Below are 8047 nucleotides of genomic sequence, written 5' to 3'. Positions count from 1 at the left end.
TAAAGCTCGCCATGGTTTGAGTACGAAGGAATGGGGGTTTCATGTGCTAACCATGCAAGAAATACAGGGTTGAGGAACTACATCTCATATGCCAAGAAAGAGTGGTTCTTTAACAAAAGTTATTGGTAATGTAATGGAAAACAGCAGCCGCTTTGAGCCTAAAATCCAGCTTCCTTACAACTGGTTACTTTATGAAGAAGATGAAGTTGAGAATCATGTAGCAAAGAGGAAAGAAAATAATCTCTCTAATCTTGGCTTTTATCCGTTCATGTTAGAAGCACGCCGCAAACGAATGCAATAAGTGCAGCTAATGGGTTGAGAACCTGATGATACTGTTATAATTTAAAAACTAGATTGTAATCGTGTTGATCGATATTGTACAAAACAGGGAAAACAGTATGTTTTAGTTTTGCATGACATATAATTCAGCAATAACTGTCATTTCATCAAAATACCAAGTAGAGGCAGCATAATCATTTGAGAAGACAATAATAGAAATTGGGGTGAAATGGATTCCCCTTTATGGATCTGTCTGTAATCTTTGAATACATATAATACCTTTTCCGTTGAGTTGAGCGTAGAGATGATCAACAAAGGTGTTGCGCTTGTCAACACCTCTTAAACTAATAAACACATCGTATCTGTATCTATTTCTTTGGATGTTGTTAGAATCCTTTGAAAAACTAGCACTTGTATTTGTAACTTCTTGACCCAAGATGCTCGAATAGGAAAATGACTGAAGGCCACACATTGTAAGTAAAAGTCGCAAGAGCTAAGGTGTCGATGATCTGTACATTGTATGGATATGCCTCTAATCAATTAAAATATAATAACAAGGGAAACCACCTGTAAATTATTAGATTTTGATTGTGGAAATTATGAAGCATGGATACCAAACACGACATTGACGCCAACACACAGCACATAAAACAGTAAAGGAGCATCGTTTATAAAAGGTAGTAAAAATGATATTTAGTGATTCACATAATCAAAGTTAGAGGCATAGTTCAATCAAAGTTAGAAGCATAGTTCAATCAATTAAAAACATTCTTTTTGAAGAAGAAGCTAAATTAGCACACCCAAATTTGCACCTCAGACCTCAAGAAGAGCACACTCCCAGGTCCCAAGCCAATACCAATGCTCAATTAAAAACATTTAAATACACAAATATGCAAAACAAATAATTGAAACCGATGTTAAGTAGTTTTTCATATTTTGAAAGGGAAATTTACAATGTATATATACTGTTGGAATATATTTAGTTTCCTAAGTTGTTATTCTAAACATATCATTATTTCCTTTTATTTCTCCTAAAATCAAGGAGATAGTCAGTTGTACTTTTATTATAAATACCAGCCTTGAGCTGAGGAATAAATCAATAAAGCATTCTCACATATTTTTAACATGGTATCACAAGACCTAGGTTAGGGTTAGAGTGCTACTGTAAAGCTTTCCACAACTAGTGGGGTTCGACCCGTTCTTTTACCCGACCCATTCCCATACCCGTTTAGCCTCTCATGGCCGACCACAACAAGTGGCCTTCCCTAGGCCAGGCCTATACCGGATCCTCGGTCAATAACGATGGCCAACCTGCAAGTGCTGGCCGCGGAAACGGAGGAGGTGGCCGCGTAGACGGAGCTGGCCGCGGAGACGGTGGTGGCCGTGGTGGTGGGATACCAGACTTCAGAAAGATACCAGACTTTGTCGCTAACAGTAGCGGTAATGGCGGAAACAACGAAAACAGGAATAAACATGTTTATGGTGACAGAGATTTCAACACAGGCTTCAAAGACAAGGAGGGTTCCTCCCTCAAGGTCGATATTCCTAAGATGAACGGGAATAACTATAATCAATGGGCCCAAACTGTTCGCTTGGTATTGGATGGCAAAGGAAGACTTGGTTTTTTGACGGGAGCTTTCGCTGAACCGGCACAAGGAGACCCACTTCATCAACAATGGAAGTCTGAAAACTCCATGATTATTGCCTGGTTAGTAAGCACTATGGAACCTGGCATAGGCAAGCCTTACATGTTTTTGCCTTCAGCAAAGGATGTGTGGGAAGCTGTTAAGGAAACATACTCTGATATCCAAAACGCCTCTCAAATCTTTGGTTTAAAGTCACGATTATGGCATGCTAAGCAAGGTGACCGGAATGTAACTACTTATTACAATGAGTTGCTGACCTTGTGGCAAGAGTTGGATCTTTGTTATGATGACAATTGGAAATGCACAGAAGATAGTGTTTTATTTCTAAAGAGGCAAGAGAATGATCGTGTGTTCATGTTTCTCGCTGGGCTGAATAAAGACCTTGATGAGGTAAGAGGTCGAGTTTTGGGAAAGGTTCCATTGCCAACTCTTCGTGAGACTTTTGCGGAAATAAAAAGGGAGGAGGCACGACAAGGAATTATGATGGGCAAGACACCTCGCATCTCTGAATCTGAAGGCTCAGCTTTGGCAACTAGAAACCCCTACGAAGGAAAAAAAAAAACCAGACGAAGTTCCTCGATGTGATTACTGCAACCGCGAATGGCATACGCATGAAGATTGTTGGAAGCTCAAAGGCAAACCTCCTAACTGGACTCCTAATTGGAAGAAGAAGAAAGGTGGTACGCGTGCATTCCAAGCAAGTAATTCTGATCAAGGACAACAATCTACTTCAACTCAGGGTCCATTCACTACGGAACAACTAGAGAAACTGTTCAAACTCCTCGAGTTTCAAACTCCCTCTTGCTCTGTAGCAACAAAAGGTAACTCTGTTTTTCTTAGTGTCAGTCCCCATCATACTTGGATAGTAGATTCAGGTGCCTCTGATCACATGACAGGTGAATCCACTTTGTTCTCTTCATATAGTCCATGTGCAGGTAATCAAAAAATAAAAGTAGCAGATGGCTCTTTTTCAGCCATTGCCGGCAAAGGGTCAGTTGTGTTGTCTCCAATGTTAACTCTTAAAAATGTCCTTCATGTTCCCAACTTGTCCTGTAGTCTAATGTCCGTTAGTAAGTTAGCCCAAGATATAAATTGTCAAACTAATTTTTTCCGATCTCATTGTGTCTTTCAGGATTTGAACTCGGGAAAGATGATTGGCAGCGCTGAGGAGAGTGGAGGACTCTACTACTTTGACATTGGATCTGCATCACAACTACCTTCTGAAACAATAAGTTCCTGCTTTGAGTCTTTTTCTGTTTTGAATAATCATGATGACAATATTATGTTATGGCATTTACGATTAGGTCATCCTAGTTTTCCCTATTTAAAACACTTGTTTCCAAAGTTATTTCGTAATAAGGATATTTCTTTGTTTAAATGTGAAGCATGTGAATTTGCGAAACATCATCGTTCCCATTTTGCAATACAGCCTTACAAACCATCAAAACCTTTTTCTATTATTCACAGTGATGTTTGGGGCCCTAACCGTACAAGTACACTATCTCTTAAGAAATGGTTTATCGCCTTTATCGATGACCATTCAAGGGTATGTTGGGTGTACTTGTTAAAGGGGAAATCTGATGTTTGTCAGGCTGTAAAAGATTTTTGTACAATGGTGCAAAACCAATATCAAACTAATATTCAAGTCTTTAGAAGTGATAATGGCAAAGAATATTTTAACGCTAATTTGAGTGATTTTTTTCTTAAAAATGGAATTATACATCAAAGTTCTTGTCCTAATACTCCCCAACAAAATGTAGTTGCAGAAAGAAAAAATAGACATTTATTGGAGGTAGCTAGAGCTTTACTTTTCTCAAGTAAAGTACCAAACTATTTGTGGGGTGAAGCGGTTTTGACTGCTGCCTATTTAATTAACAGAATGCCTTCAAAAGTTCTCAATTTTCAAACTCCAATTGATACTTTCAAAGAATGTTTTCCTAGTACTCGTGTTTCAAATGATTTGACATTAAAAAATTTTGGTTGCACAGCCTTTGTACATGAACATAAGAATGTTGGAAAACTCGAACCACGTGCTATAAAATATGTTTTTGTTGGATACTCCCCAACCCAGAAGGGATATAAATGTTTTGATCCAAAAAACAAGAAAATGTATGTCACTATGGACGTTACATTTTTTGAAAACAAATATTTTTTTGATGATACTCATCTTCAGGGGGGCAATTTAAAGGAAGACTCGTTTCAAACCGAGGACATGAGTTTTTTTAATAATTTATCTTTGCCTGAATCAGAAAGTTCTAAGACTTACAGTTTTGCACCAACAGAAAATGGCCATGATTCTTTATCTGAGCCTACTCCTGTTATGAGTAAGGAACTTGGTGAATCTGAGCCTACATTTTCTCATGAAGAAAATCATGAGAATTTTCAAAGTAATAATGATGATCTAATTGAAATGCCACAAAGTAGTGAGTCATCTAAAGAGAATAGGTTTGAAGCAGAAAACAACATTTGGAAAGGAAAGGTTTTTGTGAGAAAGAATCACAAAGGAAGTGATGAGTCCACATCTCAACAGTGTCATGAATCTGAACCGGGGAATGATCAACCTCCTAAAAACCGAAAAGGTAAGTCTATCTCTGTTTCTGAGAGTCGTATCTTGTATCCCGATATAGATGATCCAGTTGCTGTTAGAAAACCTGTTAGATCTTGCACTAAACATCCCTTGTCTAATTTCATATCATATTCAAAATTGTCTTCATCATTTTCTGCTTTCACCTCAAAATTGTCTAGTGTAGAAATTCCAAAAAATGTACAGGTTGCTCTAGAAGTTCCAAAGTGGAGGGAAGCTGTACTTGAGGAGATGAAAGCCCTTGAAAAGAACAAAACTTGGAGTGTTATGACACTACCGGATGGGAAGAAGACGGTTGGATGCAAATGGGTGTTTACTGTGAAGTATAATTCAGATGGGTCAATTGAAAGGTATAAGGCTCGATTGGTAGCTAAGGGGTTTACTCAGACCTATGGTATAGACTACTCAGAGACATTTGCTCCTGTTGCTAAATTGAATACTGTTAGAATTCTCTTATCTGTTGCAGCTAACCTGGATTGGCCCCTACATCAGTTAGATGTTAAGAATGTCTTTCTCAATGGTGATTTAGAAGAAGAAGTATATATGGACATTCCTCCTGGTTTTGAAGACAGGTTTGGATCAAATGTATGCAAACTAAATAAGTCTTTGTATGGATTAAATCAATCTCCTAGAGCTTGGTTTGAAAAATTCACTCAGTCCATGAAGAAACAAGGGTACGTTCAAGGGCAGGCTGACCACACCTTGTTCACAAAGTTCTCCCAAGATGGGAAAGTAGCTGTCCTGATTGTTTATGTCGATGATATTGTTCTTACCGGAAATGATACAGTTGAAATGGGAAGAGTAAAAGAGAAATTAGCAGCAGACTTTGAAATCAAGGACTTGGGATCCATGAGATATTTTCTTGGTATGGAGGTTGCTCGATCAAAAGATGGTATTGTTGTTTCCCAGCAGAAATACATCATAGATTTATTGAAAGAAACGGGAATGAGTGGATGTCGACCGGCATATACCCCCATGGATCCTAATGCAAAACTTTGGGAAAAAGGTAATGTTCCTGTTGATACCGGAAGATACCAGAGATTGGTTGGGAAATTGATTTATCTGTCACACACCAGACCAGACATTGCTTTCTCAGTTAGTGTAGTAAGCCAGTTTATGCATTCTCCTTTTGAGGAACATCTTGAGGCAGTCTATAGGATACTGAGATATTTAAAGGCAACTCCCGGAAAAGGATTATTTTTCAGAAAGACTAATGAAAGAAATGTGTCTATCTTCACCGATGCTGATTGGGCAGGTTCGATTACTGATAGAAGATCAACTTCTGGATATTGTGCCTATGTTTGGGGTAATCTTGTGACATGGAGGAGCAAGAAACAAGGAGTTGTAGCAAGAAGTAGTGCAGAAGCTGAGTTTAGAGCTATGGCTCAAGGTATATGTGAAGGATTATGGATCCATAGAGTCTTAGAAGAACTTAAGATGAAAATTGAGCTTCCGTTGAAATTGTACTCTGACAGTAAAGCTGCCATTAGCATAGCTCATAACCCTGTTCAACATGACAGAACCAAGCATATTGAGATTGATCGACATTTCATAAAAGAGAAGTTAGATGCTGGAATCATATGTTTACCTTTTGTAACTTCAAGTCAACAAACTGCAGATATCTTAACCAAAAGTTTGGCAAGACCCACCTTTGAGCATTTGATAGGCAAGTTGGGCATGACAGATATCTATGCACCAACTTGAGGGGAGGTGTTGGAATATATTTAGTTTCCTAATTTGTTATTCTAAACATATCATTATTTCCTTTTATTTCTCCTAAAATCAAGGAGATAGCCAGTTGTACTTTTATTATAAATACCAGCCTTGAGCTGAGGAATAAATCAATAAAGCATTCTCACATATTTTTAACATATACATGTATACATAAGTCACCAAATAGGTAAAAGGATCAAGATATAAAAACATAATATCTTAAAAGATACTAATCATAAATACACATTATCTCAACACTCTCCCGGTGGTGCATATATATCATATTCATTCATCTTATCACATATGAAGTTATCTGAGGACTCCGTAGAGATTTAATAAAGATAACAGCAAGTTGATCCCTGGGGTTGGCAAAAGATTTTTTATAATTCTTGTGAGAATCTTCTCTCTAAGAAAGTGACAGTCAACTTCTATATGCTTTGTCATCTCCTTATAAACTGGATTGGAGGAGAGGTGTAAAGCTGGTTGGTTATCACAAACATGTTCCATCGGGCCAATTCACAAAAATGAAGTTCTTGCAACAAGTGTTTTAACCACAAAAGCTCACATGTGGCATGAGCCATAGCTCGATACTCAGCCTCTGCACTCAACCTAGCAACAACAGTTTGCCTTTTGTTTTTCCATGATTAAATTTCCACCAATAAAAACACAATAACCCGATGTAGACCGTCTGTCACGTGCATCCCCTGCCCAATCAGCATTTGAATATCCCATAATATTGGTGTTGCCTGTATCAGTAAAAACAAGCCCTTTTGTAAAAACGGAGTGATCAGCCTCACAACGGATCATCCCAAATTGTTGCAAGACTTTGCTAAATCTTCCAAACCATGTACGAGGTGATTGTTTCAATCCCTACAAAGACTTATAAAATTTGCGTACAAGATTACACTCCTCCTGAGCAACAAATCCAGGAGGCTGCTCCATATAAAATCTGGACTTTTGATTTCAGACAAATTGAATTCACTGAGCTGTCCATTTAACAGAGAAATATACAAAATTATCCAATAAAGTATTAGCCTTCAAGAAAAAAAATCAGTTTCAGTACAAAACAGTTACTCAAATCAAATACAACTCAGACACAATCTCCATTACAGAACATCCATATATATGCAATTACCACACAATACAGGATTAAAGACAAATAGAACATAATAACAATCAAATAAAAACCACAACACAATGCAAACTCTTCCCTATCCAGGACTGGAGATGCAAATTTTGATATCATTTATAATCCTTATAAACAACGCGACTATTGATCAAAGAATTTACATCCAGTTACAAATAGGGAACTTTTTGTTTCTTGTCCTTTCTATGCATGCTCATGATGACCGAGACAGCAAAGAACTCAGACTTTTTATACTCTAATTTCTCTCTTAGTTCCCTTTTTTTCTTCTTGTGACTTTACTTTTCTAACTCGCTCTCTGTTTCTGTTTCTCTAATACTAGAAAGCATTTAAATAAGAAACTTTCTCGTCTTATTTGAGCTCAACTTGAGTAAATTGAACTATCAGTAATAATTCAAACTTCAAATTAGCATAAAAGAACCAGATTTCCGAACTAGTTTTCTTAGATAGAATATAGAAACAATAAAGATGATAAGGCAAAGAGTTCTGCTGCACTAAGATAGAATATAGTAAACATGCACATTAGAGAGCCATGTGGTAGTGCAAGGAAAGTGATTCTATTCCATCTTTTAATGGAAAATTGTTCTAGATAGATATTCACATATATGTAATGTAACCATAAGGAAAGTGATTCTATTCCATCTTTCAATTTCAAATTACTATATAAAAACATAAATAAAT

This window comes from Trifolium pratense, linkage group LG6 (genome assembly GCF_020283565.1).
Source record: "Trifolium pratense cultivar HEN17-A07 linkage group LG6, ARS_RC_1.1, whole genome shotgun sequence".
Taxonomy (NCBI): Eukaryota; Viridiplantae; Streptophyta; class Magnoliopsida; order Fabales; family Fabaceae; genus Trifolium; species Trifolium pratense.
The sequence above is the reverse complement of the archived record's forward strand: the minus strand, read 5'-3'. Positions refer to the sequence as shown.